At 38.8% G+C, this 13,909-nt stretch overlaps 1 protein-coding gene across 1 annotated transcript in view; it reads left to right on the top strand.

Annotated features, from left to right (window-relative positions):
- LCA5 (lebercilin LCA5) overlaps positions 1-13,909 on the top strand; it is a 40,515-nt gene that overhangs the window by 13,273 nt on the left and 13,333 nt on the right. The gene's annotated exons all lie outside the window — the stretch shown is intronic.

Raw genomic sequence — 13,909 nt, 5'->3', positions numbered from 1 at the left:
GCCTGTATTGGTTAAAAAATGGGGAGTACTGTAATAGCCTTTTCAGATAATTATTATTTGATGGTACATTAAAACTGCTTTTTAATAAATATAAATTTTGAAAGTACAATTTTTGGATTATAGTGGCTTTTTCCCCCATAACTTCCCTCCTACCTGCAACCATACCATCTCCCACTCCTCCCATCCCATTTCTCATCAAGATTCATTTTCAATTATCTTTATATACAGAAGATCAACCTAGTATGTACTAAGTAAAGGTTTCAACAGTTTGCACCCACACAGACACACAAAGTATAAAGTACTGTTTGAGTAGTAGTTTTACCGTTAATTCACATAGTACAAAACACCAAGGACAGAGATCCTACATAGGGAGTAGGTGCACAGTGACTCCCGTTGTTAATTTAACAGTTGACACTCTTGTTTATGATGTCAGTAATCACCCGAGGCTCTTTTCATGAGCTTCTAAGGCTATGGAAGCTTCTTGAGTTCACAGACTCTGTTCTCATTTAGGCAAGGCCATAGTCAAAGTGGAAGTTCTCTCCTCCCTTCAGAGAAAGGTACCTCCTTCTTTGATGCCCCATTCTTTCCGCTGGGATCTCACTCACAGAGATCTTTCATTTAGGTCATTATTTTTTTAATTTTTTTAAATTTTTTTTTGCCACAGTGTCTTGGCTTTCCATACCTGAGAAACTCTCATGGGCTTTTTAGCCAGATCCGAATGCCTTCAGGGCTGATTCTGAGGCCAGAGTGCTGTTTAGGGCATCTGCCATTCTATGAATTTGCTGTGTATCCTGCTTCCCATGTTGGATCATTCTCTCCTTTTTAATTCTATCAGTTATTATTAGCAGACACTAGTCTTGTTTATGTGATACCTTTGACACTTAATCCTATCGTTATGATCAATTATGAACTTAAACTGATCACTTTGACTAGTAAGATGGCTTTGGTACATGCCACCTTGATGGGATTGATTTCTAATCCCCTGGCATGTTTCTAGCTCCTCCATTTGGGGTAAGTCCGAGTGAGCATGTGCCAGACTGTATATCTCCTCCCTCTCTTATTCTCACTCTTATATTTAATAGGGATCACTTTTCAGTTAAATTTAAACACCTAAGAATAATTGTGTGTTAATTAAAGAGTTCAACCAATAGTATTAAGTAGAACAAAAAAAATACTAAAAGGAATAAAATAGTAAATTGTTCCTCGACAGCCATGGCAAGGGCTGATCAAGTCATTGTTTCTCATAGTGTCCGTTCCACTTCTACAGGTTTCCTTTTACAGGCTTAGTTGTCACAGATCAGGGAGAACATAAATTTGTCCCTTTGGGACTGGCTTATTTCACTCAGCATGATGTTTTCCAGATTCCTCTATTTTGTTGCAAATGACTGGATTTAATTTTTTTTTTTTTTTTACTGCTGTATAGTATCCATAGAGTACATATCCCATAATTTCTTTATCCATTCTTCTGTTGATGGACTTTTAGGTTGATTCAATGTCTTAGCTATTGGGAATTGAGCTGCAATAAACATTGAGGTGCAGATAGCTCTTTTATTTGCCAGTTTAATTTCCTAAGTACATTAAAACTTTGATGTTTCTTAGAGGTCAGTTATAATGTGGAATATGAAACTGTATCAGTGAACTTTCTGTAGTTAGTCACACTAAAACCCATTGGTGTTTCTTCTTGTTTGAGTGGATGCATCGGTCAGTTGAAAAATACGGGTTCATCGAGTTGTACAGATTTTCCAAATGTTGAACTGGCCTCAGATACAGGCTGAAGGCAAATGTACCAAGCCTGTCCTAACCCCTCCTAAGACTTACAGTTGGGGCTGTATTTCTGACCAAGAATACAGTAGATTAATCATAGCTGTTACTAACAGTGTGTCCTAAAGCAAATATCATGAATTGTTACTATCATAAGAACCTGTAATAGTGAAATGGGAAATTATGTTCTAAGATTTATGAAAAGATCATAAATCTAATAGTGCACACATAACTAAAAGGACTTCAGCAAACTTGAGGATACAATTTTAGTACATAAAAGATCCAATTCTCTTTAATGTCAGATTGGAACAGAGTAAATTGCTTTGTTAGACATAATGGAAACTGTCAAGAATTTATCTCCTTTTTTATAAATTTCTAAAGATTTTGAGAGCGGTTTGAATATCGTAGAGTTAGTTTGAATAGACTTCTTTCTCTTTTGATAGATTTTCCTATAAGAAACTGATATTCACATTTTAATGACCCAGGCCTGCCCTCAAGTAGGTATTTAAGTGTTTCGTCTTGATAAAATAATATTGTTCTTCACTGCAAACTCTTTTCAAAGGAAAGAATTGATGCAGCAATCTCTTCATTTTGCTCTTCTGGTTTATTCAGAGCTGGAATGGGACTCTGGTCTGGGCCTCACACACCTGTTTTCTCTCTCCCTTCCCTGCCATGCTTTACTCCAGTAACTAGGTCTCTGCTCTACAAGTCTTTCTGCCCTTTCATCCCTGAGAAGCTGAGATGCAGAAGCGCTGTCTTTGCCTCACCTAGCTATTCTGTGTTATTTCTAACAATTAAAGCTAATTATGACAGCTAAGGGAGGTCACACCCTAAGTTTAGCTTTGTTCCTATTCTACTCTTTGCACAGTTCTCTTAATCCTGAGATTTCAGTTGCTTCATTTGAGGAATTGAATGTAATAATTTCTGAGATGCCTTTCAGTGCTGAATTCTGATGAATGCAAACTCATACTTCTAAGCATTCCATGTTCATCCTCTTGCACTCCACTAAGTCCTTATTATGTCTGTTACTGGATGGTAGAGAGTTGAAAAATTCCTAGTGTTGAAAAAGTAATTGCTTGTAAAATAAATATAATCCATTCCTACTTATTTTTAATTGTATAATTGAAGTATTGGTTAGATTTTATTTATATATATTTTCTCATTTCTGGAAGGAAAAGATTTACAGTGAAACTATGAAATGTGTGATTGAAGGGTAGAGTTTGAGAATCAAAAGAGAATGAATTTAGTATACTTTTTAGAAATTACCAATTTAAAAGCAATTTTATCTTAATATTTCAAATAATTTTTGTTGAAAAAGTAATAGGAAACAGTAACAAATGGCTTAAAATTTCAAATAATATAGCAAAGTATACAATGCTATGCTTATAGGTACCTTCCCGAGAAATAGCCACTGTTAAGATATTGCAACCTTTTATCTGTATATTAATGTCCTTTTTTCATCCTCCTAACACAGATGGGAGTAATATATACACTGCTCAATTTACTTTTTCACTGAAAAGTATATTTTGGTGCTCTTTACATATTGTATATATGTATTATATACACACACAATTACATATTTGCATGCACTCAAATCACTCCCATGTGTTTTAAAGACTGCACACTATTGTATAAATGTGTCACAATATGATGAAACCCTTCCTTTCTACCCATATACATATTTCTTGTTTCGGAATAGTATAAGAGATACATGACATTAAGCTTAAGTCTCTGTACAAACTAGGTATTCACATGCATTGTTAGTATACTAATTTACTGATAGAAAATTCCTGAAAGAGGAAGCCCCTGGGTCAGTAAAGCATTTTAAAATGAGTTTTGGCTACTTGTTACTAAAAGATCTCTGAAGAATGTTACTGGATAATAGTTTTTTTTTTTAAAGTAGTGAAAATTTTCTATTTGGGAGAGAATAAAGTACCTTGTGGTTAAAGTATTTAAATTTTTATGAAAGCATCTTTAATGTAGATACAGCAGGCTTTGCCAACTGAGTTGAATCAGAAATTATTGGCTTAGAATTCAAGGCCAAATAAAAATGTATTTAGTTTATAGTTCAGTTGTTAACTAATACTCCTTAATCTAGTAAGTTCCTAATGGAACTCAGGTTTTATGTGCACATACATATATACACATATTATATAAACAAAAAAGATTCAAATTCTGCTTCTGTACCATGCTAGCTTTATGATGTGACATACCCCTTAGATTATCTGAGTCTTCCTTTCTACTCTGTGAAACTTTGCAGGTGGTAATAAACAGTTTTAGAGATAGAGTTTATGAGTCTGGCTTTGTGCCTGGTACTTATCAGGCACTTAACATATGAATATATAAATTTTTTAAAAAAGAGAATAAAAGAAAAGTATATTAATTAAAGTAAAAACATCATAGCATTATAGCATTCTAGAATTAGAAAAGGACTATGGAAATGGTTTAGTACATTGGGTTTCATATAAAGCTCAGGCTTCTATTTTTTTCCTTTTAAGGTGTAAAACCAGTGATTTGGTTTACTGGTTTTTCAGGTGTTGACAGTTCTTTACAGGCAACCAGATAAAGAGGGAACTGTTCTGTAGTGGTGACTGGTGAGTCAGAAGCTCACCTGCCCAGCAGCCTGAAGCAAGCAGCCTGTGAAACCCCCCACCCTGCCCTGCCCATGAGAACCTTTATAGTTTAGTCTGACTGGAACAGTTAACCCACTGATTTAACTGAGGCAGAGAGAAGGAATTTGCCTTCTTGTAGGTCACATCGACTTGTATAGGCCAATAAAACCAGATGTCTGGCATGAGAATTGTAGTTTTCTGTCTCCCATTCTGTTGTATTTGCTATTGTTCTATTAACATTTTAGTAAAATATGTGAAAATTTATCAAATATTTAAAACCCTAGTAATAGAGACCTCTTATAGCAGTATATTTTGTGTTTTTTTTTTCATAATTTTAAAAACATGAATTATGGTATTATGGCTGTTAGCATCTTATGATGATGAAATCTACAAACTTCATACAAATAGTGTTTTAAAAAACATCTTTCATATCATGCTAATTCTGTATATGTGATTTGTTGAGCAGGAAGCACTTCTGAAACTTGTTTTATTTTTTATGCTAATTGTATTATATACTGTGGAATAAAATCTAACTATGTAAGGCAACAAAAGCTTAGAATAAGGAAAAGCTTGCAGATACAGGAAAAACAATTTCCTCAAATGCCCATAACATCTGGGCCTGGGCTGAGGCCAAAGCTGGGAGTTGGGAGCACCATCCAGATTATCACATGGGTAGTGAGAACTCCATTACTTGAGTCACCACTGCTGCTTCTCGGGGTCTGCACTGGCACAAAGCTGGGCCCAGGAGCCGATAATGAAATCCAGATTTTCCAGTGTGGGACTAAAGTCCTACCCTACGATTTTTTTTCTTTTCTAAGGAAAACAGATTTCATAGAGCAAGGATGCTAAATATTTAGCATAGTTTATGTTGTACACAAGGAAGCATAACTATTGGATTACAGATTTGCTTCCATCTTGTCTAGCCCAAAGCAGAAGAAGAAATGAGTTAGACAATTCCTTTAAAAGCTCAATCTCCACATTCAGATGACTGAAGAACCTTGTAAATGTTACTTCTTTTTTTTTTTTTTTTTGGACAGGCAGAGTGGACAGTGAGAGAGAGACAGAGAGAAAGGTCTTCCTTTTGCTGTTGGTTCACCCTCCAATGGCCGCCGCGGTTGGCGCGCTGCGGCCGGCGCACCGCGCTGATCCGATGGCAGGAGCCAGGTGCTTCTCCTGGTCTCCCATGGGGTGCAGGACCCAAGCACTTGGGCCATCCTCCACTGCACTCCCTGGCCACAGCAGAGAGCTGGCCTGGAAGAGGGGCAACCGGGATAGAATCCAGCACCCCGACCGGGACTAGAACCCGGTGTGCTGGCGCCGCAAGGCGGAGGATTAGCCTACTGAGCCACGGCGCCGGCTGTAAATGTTACTTCTGAGTCTTTGTCAGTGTGCGTGAGAGTATGTCTTAGGGAGTTAGGAAGAGTTGGAGAAGTATGAAAGTGGGAAAAGACAAGATATGCAGAAATTACTAGAAATTATCAATCAGTAAGCTAGATGCCAATCTCTACCAATTTTTTAATATGTTATAGAAAATTTTGCTCATTCAGAACTATCCTTTTTAAATTATTTATTATTTAAAAAGCATTTATTCTATTTACTTGAAAGATGGGATACTCCCGTGTGCTGGTTCATTTCCCAAATGCCTGCAATAGCTGGAGTGATACCAGACCCAAGATTGAAGTCAGAAACTCAGTTCAGGTCTCCCATGTGAACAGCAGAGACCATTACCTCCTGCCTCTCAGGATACACATTCATAGGGAGGTGGAATATGATGAAGAGCAAAGATGCAAACCCAGACACTGTAAAATGGGATGCAGGTGTTCCAATTGGCAGCTTAACCACTAGGCCAAGTGACCACCCTATCATTACTTTTTGTCCTGTTAATATTACTGCATTGGTATTCTATCTACCTATATTCTCCTGTTTACATACTCTATATACATCTATATTCTATACTATTATGAGACCACATATATACACTATATAAATCTGCATTCTATAACTATATACTGTAATCTGGTAGATATAAAAGTCTTATTGATATAGGATATAGTAAATACATTAACTCATTTTTTTAAAATTTTTTTAATTTTTTTTTTGACAGGCAGAGTGGACAGTGAGAGAGAGAGAGAGAGAGAGAGAGGTCTTCCTTTTGCCGTTGGTTCACCCTCCAATGGCCGCCGCGGTTGGTGCGTTGCGGCCGGTGCACCGCGCTGATCCGATGGCAGGAGCCAGGTGCTTCTCCTGGTCTCCCATGGGGTGCAGGACCCAAGCACTTGGGCCATCCTCCACTGCACTCCCTGGCCACAGCAGAGAGCTGGCCTGGAAGAGGGGCAACTGGGACAGAATCCGGTGCCCCGACCGGGACTAGAACCCGGTGTGCCGGCGCCACAAGGCGGAGGATTAGCCTAGTGAGCCGCGGCACTGGCCTACATTAACTCATTTTTTAAAAAGATTTTATTTACTTGACAGAGTTAGAGAGAGACAGAAAGAGAGAGAGAGAGAGAGAGAGAGAGAAAGGGCTTCAATCTGCTACTTCACTCCCCATATGGCCGCAGTGGCTGGCGCTGAGCCGATCTGAAGCCAGGTGCTGGTAGCTTCTAGGTCTCCCATGTGGGTGCAGGGGCCCATGCACTTGGGCCATCTTCTACTGCTTTCCCAGGTCTTAAGAGAGGCTTGGATCGGAAGAGGAGCAGCTGGGAACTGTGGCCTCCATATGGGATGCTGGCACCATAGGTGGAAGCTTAGCCTACTAAGCCATGGCGCCAGCCCCCAAATTTGTTTCTTAATGGAAAAATGTGGACTAGTTGGAAATAATGTTAGTAAGCTTTACAGTTGTATTTGTAACTGTACCCAAAAGGTATAACAGCTGTCAATTTAGAGAAAGGTTTTATGGGTGTGTACTTTGACATGCCATCTTAGATGTTAGCCATTTTGGCATGTTTATCAGTGAATTTGGGCAGAATCCATAAAGGCACAAAGAAGTCTTTCTTGATTTTGTATTTGTAGTATTTGACACACTGTCTGGGACAGAATTAGTATTTCTTTTTTTTTTTTTCGTAAGATTTATTTATTTACTTGAAAGAGTTACACAGAGAGAGAAGGCGAGGCAGAGAGAGAGAGAGAGAGAGAGAGAGAGAGAGAGAGGTCTTCTATCCGCTGGTTCACTCCCCAGATGGCTGCAATGGCCAGAGCTGTGCCGATATGAAGCCAGGAGCTTTCTCTGGGTCTCCCAATTGGGTACGGGGCCCAAGACTTGGGCCATTTTCTACTGCTTTCCCAAGCCATAGCAGAGAGCTGGATTGGAAGTGGAGCAGCTGGGTCTTGAACCAGCATCCATATGGGATGCCAGCACTGCAGGAGGCAGCTTTACCACTACACCACAGTGCTAGCCCCTGAATTAGTATTTCTTAAGTAATAGATGGATGTATTATGGCATACCACAGGTTCAGAAATACATAGGCAGCTGATCTGATGGATGATAGGATCAAGATTGAATTGATCTCTCTAGGCTTAAAGTGATCAAGATAAAAATTTAAGTTTTAATCTAGGATTCTATTTTTTTTTAAGGATTATTTGTTTTATATTAAAGACAGAATTACAGAGGGAGAAGAAACAGCAGAGAGAGATCTGTCATCTACTAGTTCACTCCCCCAAAAACTGTAATATCCAGGGCTGGTCTAGGCTGAAGCCAGGAGCCTGGAAATCCATCCTGTTCTCCCATATAGTTGGCAGGTGCCCAAATCCTTGGGACATATTCACTGCTTTCCCAGGCACATTAGCAGAGAGCTGGATTGGAAGTGGAGCAGCCAGTACTTGAACTGGCACTCATATGGGATGCTGGCATCATGGGTGGCAACTTAACTCACTCTACCACAATGCTGGCCCCTAAGTCTTAAGTTTTAATTTGTCAACCTGTAATCATATTGCTGTTAAAAACATTAACAGAAGGGAAAGACAATTAACCAAATATGTTGGTGCTGCCCTAGTCCTAGGAAGTAACAATAACTTACTTTACTGATCAGATCCCATCTAATAGGTACCAAATTTTAGATAACGAAATGATAGGTAGAGAGCAGACAGGATAACCAGAGAATCAAAAAATGAGCACATAAGAACAGTGAAAAAGATGTGGAACCATGGATAAAATTAAGGGAAGATGTACATATTTCATTATTTAAAGAGCTATTACATGAAAGAGGAGAAATAGATTGGCTTTTGGATATTCCTGAGGGTGGATATTACTGGAAAACTGGTTTCTGTTCACTCGTGAGGAAGAGCTTCTCAGTAATTGGAATTGGCTGATGATAAAATTGGTTGAATCGCTGGGCTTTCTGCCGCTAGAAGTCCGTGCAGAGTTGCTGAGTTTCCGTATTGTAGGAATGCTGTAGGAAGCATGCCTTTAAGTTGTACAAATGAGATGACTGTCAGGGCCCTTGCTTACACGACAGTCTAAGTCTTCTGAATTGGGTTACAAACAACACTGAATAAAGATGAAAACAACTGACATTTATAGACTAACAAATGCTGTGTAAACAAAGGTAAAATCAGTTATCACTTGGATTTGTTTACCAAAATTGTTTAATTATATTAATCATTTATTTCTCTTAAAGACTTCTCTTTTAAAGAATTAGAAGTATTTATCTTCCAGTCAAATCAATAAGCAGTTGATAGGGAGTGAAGGAGTTAAGACAAAATATGCCAAATTGGTGTATTTATTGTTCCAAGCTGAAATCTTTGGAGGGGCTAGAACTTTGGAAAGGACCATTTGGCTTGTCTTTCCCTACATGCAGTAAGCCACGAAGATTCTTTTGGGAGGGATGTCCTTCACACAGCAAGGTTGAGCACAAGAGACTGGTAGTTGGGGCTGCAGTGAATCTGAATAAAACTTTACATCCGTCTCCCCATGCTTGTATATTTCTTGGTAAAATCCCTAGAATTTACTGCCCTGGTCCTGAGATCCATTTGTTCTGTCATTTCTTCACAAATTGTTCTTTGTCTAAAAAAGCATAAAAGCATCATGCTTTGGTCATTTCCTCAGATGTCATATTTGAAAAATCCCCATGTACATTTACATTTAAAACCTTTATACTTCATCAGCTCTTGGGTTACTTTGGCTCCTAGATCGAGGCGAAGAGCCTACATAAGAACTAGGGGGGAGAAGGAGATCTCTGCCTTCTGCACCGGATATGTGAAGTAACTGGTTCCTCACATCCATGGATAATTCTTTCCTGATTCTTTTTTTTAAAGATTTATTTATTTATGTATTTGAAAGTCAACGTTACAGAGAAGCAGAGGCAGAGGCAGACAGAGAGAGAGAGAGAGAGAGAGTCTTCCATCCACTGGCTCACTCCCTGAATGACCTCAATGGCCAGGGCTGGGCTAGTTCAGGCCAGTGTCAGGAGTCAGGAACTTTATCCTGGTCTCCCATGTGGGTGTAGGGACCCAAGGACTTGAGTCATCTTCTACTGCTTTCCTAGGCCATAACAGGGACCTGGATTGGAAGTAGAGTAGGCGAGACTCAAACTGGCACCTATATGGGATGCTGGCACTACAGGTGGCGGCTTTACCCACTATGCCATAGCATGAGTCCCCTGATTCATTTTGTCTTTCTGTTCATATCTTCAATACTGAGTAATTCTTAGCCTTTTTGTGTTTCGGTTTGCTTTTCTTCCATTTTTCAATATCTTTTAGATTCCTTTTGCATTATGAAAAATAAGCTTGTAGAGATTATGTGTGGGCAATAAACATGAAAATTAAATTCAGTCATAAGCAAAGGAGTATAAAATTGAAATAATTCTGTAATCCAAAGAATATAAAATTAAAACAATTTTTTTCTGGGTGTGCTTTTTTGTTTTTGGTCAATCAGATAAAGAATTACAGTATTCAGTTATTATATGAGTATAGTGAAATAAAGCCTCCTAGACTTTCAAAAAGAATGTAAATTGCTACAGCCTTTTGGCAATGCTTTCAAGAACCTAAAAATTGTACAATGTCTGTCATCCTAGAAGCTTCATCTTTTTTAACTTACAGACTTTGATTTTTACTACCTTTGTTGATGTATAAAATGTCTCTACAGACCCATTTTATTCCCTCCCTCTTGTGAGTTCCTGCCTGTCAGTCCTCAGCTGATCTGTGTTTTGTCCCTGTAAATTAGTGTGTGTTTCTAAGAATTTTATAGAAGTTGAGTCATATAGTATTCTTTTATGCCTGGCTTCTTTCAATCAGCAAAATTATTTTTAGATTTAAACAGGTTGTTGCATTATTAATTGTTCATTCTTTGTTGTTGTTGAGTAGTAAATATACTTATTATATAGATATATACCACATTCTGTTTAGCCATTAAGCTTTTTGATGGACATTTGAATTGCTTCCAGTTTTTGTCTAGTACAAGTTAAGCTGCTATGAACATTTATCTACAAGTTTTATATAGGCAGAGGCTTTCATTCTTGTGGGTAAAGACCTAAGTGTAATAATGACTGTGTTATACAAGACCCCTTCAAAAAGTTTGTGAAAAATGTGTATTATGGGGTTGGGCATTTGGCATCCTTAAGGTGTTGCTTGGGATGCTCACATTCCATATTGGAGGGCCTAGGTTCCAGTCTTTGCTCTACTCTTTTTTTTTGACAGGCAGAGTGGACAGTGAGAGAGAGACAGAGAGAAAGGTCTTCCTTTTCTGTTGGTTCACCCTCCAATGGCCGCTGCAGGCTGCACACCGCGCTGATATGAAGCCAGGAGCCAGGTGGTTCTCCTGGTCTCTCATGCGGGTGCAGGGCCCAAGGACCTGGGCCATCTTCCACTGCACTCCTGGGCCACAGCAGAGAGCTGGACTCGAAGAGGAGCAACTGGGACAGAATCCGGCGCCCCGACTGGGACTAGAACCCAGGGTGTTGGCGCCGCAGGCTAAGGATTAGCCTATTGAGCCGCGGCGCCAGTCTGCTCTACTCTTGATTCCACCTTCCTGCTCATGTGCACTGTGGCTCAGCAGGGGATGGTTGTCACCCACATGGAAGACCCACATTGAGTTCCAGGCTCCTAGCTTCAGCCTGGCTCAGCATTAGCTGTTGCAGGCATTTGGGAAGTAAACCAGCAGATGAGAGATCTATTTCTATGTGACTCTTATCTCTCTGCCTTTTAAGTCAATTAAACAGTTAAAATGTGTGATGAGAAATCTTTGTCCAAAATAAATTTATCTTTCAATTCTATTTTCCATGAGCTTTTTGAATTATCCTCTTATAATAGATGTTTATTGTCCAGCTATTTGCAAAATTGTGCCATTTTCATTCCCATCAAAAGTACACGAGAGTTCTGGTTGCTGCTTATCCTTGTTAGCATTTTGTATGCTCAGGTTTTCTAGTTTTAGACATTCTAATAGGTATATAGCATTGTTTACTTGTGGCTTTATTCGTTTTTCTTTTATGACTAATAATATTGAAGTATCATTCTTTATACTTATTGGTTTCTGTGTCTCTTGTGAACTATTTGTTCAGATATTTCCTCCATTGTCTACTGAGCTGTTTGATTTATTACTGAATTTAAGGGGAGATGTGTATATGTGTGTGTGTCTGTGTTTTTCTTTCTTATGTAAGTCCTTTAGCAAATAGATGATTTGCACATAGTCTCCCCAGACTGTGATCAATATTTTCATTCTTTTCGTAGTTTATTTAAGAGAGCAGGAGTTCTTATATTGATAATGTCCAAGAAACTTTATTTCTTAATTACATAGGGTAATAATAAACATATGCTGAATGTTACATATACTGGGTTGTTCACCATAGGAGAAATTGGAAGCACCTTAATGTTGAACAGCAAGTTTGGTTAAATGAGTTATGATAATCTGTAGTATTTTTCTGCTTTAAAAGGTTGTGATATTAAAGTATATTGATCAGGCCAGCATCCTTTTCTGGAGCACTGACTTCAGTCCTGGTTGCTCTGCTTCTCTTCCAGCTCGTTGCTAATGCACTGGGGAAAGCAGCAGGAGATGTCTCAAATGGTTAGGCCCTTGCACCAATGTGGGAGACCCAGTTGGACTTCCTGGGTCCTGACTTCTGTGTGGCCCAGCCCTGGCTTGTTGTGGCTATTCGGGAAGGGAACCAGTGGATGGGTGATCTCTCACTCTTCTCTCTCTTTCAAATAAATAAAATAAAGAACTATATTATAGGCTTAGAAAAGCACTTATGATATTATTTATTTGGAAACATATAAAGTCTCCACTTTGGTATGCCGAAATATTGGCAGTGCTTATCCCAAGGCAGTGAGATTAGAACTGCTTTTTAAATTTTATGAATATTTATTATACTTATAATACATTTTTATTCATAAAAACATTTTTTCTTAGGATCATTGGTTACTATCCTCACCCTGTCTTTTATGACCTTGTCTAAATATGATCAGAGTCGGCGAACTTAGAAGGCTTCCATAGCCTTGGCAACTCATGACGACAGCCTAGGGTGGTTACTGGTGCCATAAACTAGAGTGTCAATTTGTTGGGTCAACAACAGGAGTCACTGTGCACTTGCTCCTCATGTGGGATCTCTGTCCTTAATGTGCTGTACATTTTCATTTAATGCTATAACTAGTACTCAAACAGTATATTTCACTTTGTGTTTCTATGTGGGTGCAAACTGTTGAAATCTTTACTTAATGTGTACTAAATTGATCTTCTCTATATAAAGAGAATTGAAAATGAATCTTGATGTGAATGGAAGGGGAGAGGGAACAGGAGAGGGAAGGGTTGCGGGTGGGAGGGAAGTTATGGGAGGGGGAAGCCATTGTAATCCATAAGCTGTACATTGGAAATTTATATTCATTAAATAAAAGTTAAAAAAAACACATTTTTTTCATACAGAGGTTAGGAATGGTATCTTGACAACTTGCTATTTTAAAAGAAAATATTTTATCTTATTTTAAAGTTATTATTTATATGAAAAGCATGGTGACAGAGGAGAGAGACAGAGACAGATCTTCTGTCTGCTGGCTCATGCCCCAAATATCTACAACAGCCAGAACTGGGCCAGGCCAATGCCAGAAGCCAGCAATTCTATCCTGGTCTGTCACAAAGGTGGCAGGGACCTAAGTATTTCAGCCATCACCTGCAGCCTCCCAGGAATTTTAGCAGGCAACTGGATCAGAAGGTAGAGATAAGACTCACACCAGGCACTCTGAAATGGGATGCCAATGTCCTAAGCCACAAAGCCTACCCTGAAGGAAACGATCTTAATTTAAATTCTTTCATACATTACATAGAATGTATTTGAAGACCATGAAAATGGCTATTGTTTTTAGCTAGAGATGCTTTAGGAGGCATTCTCTGCACCTGGAGTAGTGCTGTGTAATTTTAGCTGTCTTGATATCTAGTTACCTACCCCAGCCTCGCCTCATTGCCAAAAGCCTGTTTCCCCTCAGAACCGTTGCCTGTCTTTTGCTCGTAACTTAAACAACTGTGTGCGTATCTGATAGATGCTAAAGAGTTTATTTACAATCATTATGAAAAACAAGGAAAGGAATAGTAAGGTATCTTATTAAATTGTTGGTAG

The sequence above is a fragment of the Lepus europaeus genome, chromosome 3 (assembly GCF_033115175.1).
Source record: "Lepus europaeus isolate LE1 chromosome 3, mLepTim1.pri, whole genome shotgun sequence".
NCBI lineage: Eukaryota > Metazoa > Chordata > Mammalia > Lagomorpha > Leporidae > Lepus > Lepus europaeus.
This window is presented reverse-complemented; position numbering and strand designations above follow the sequence as displayed.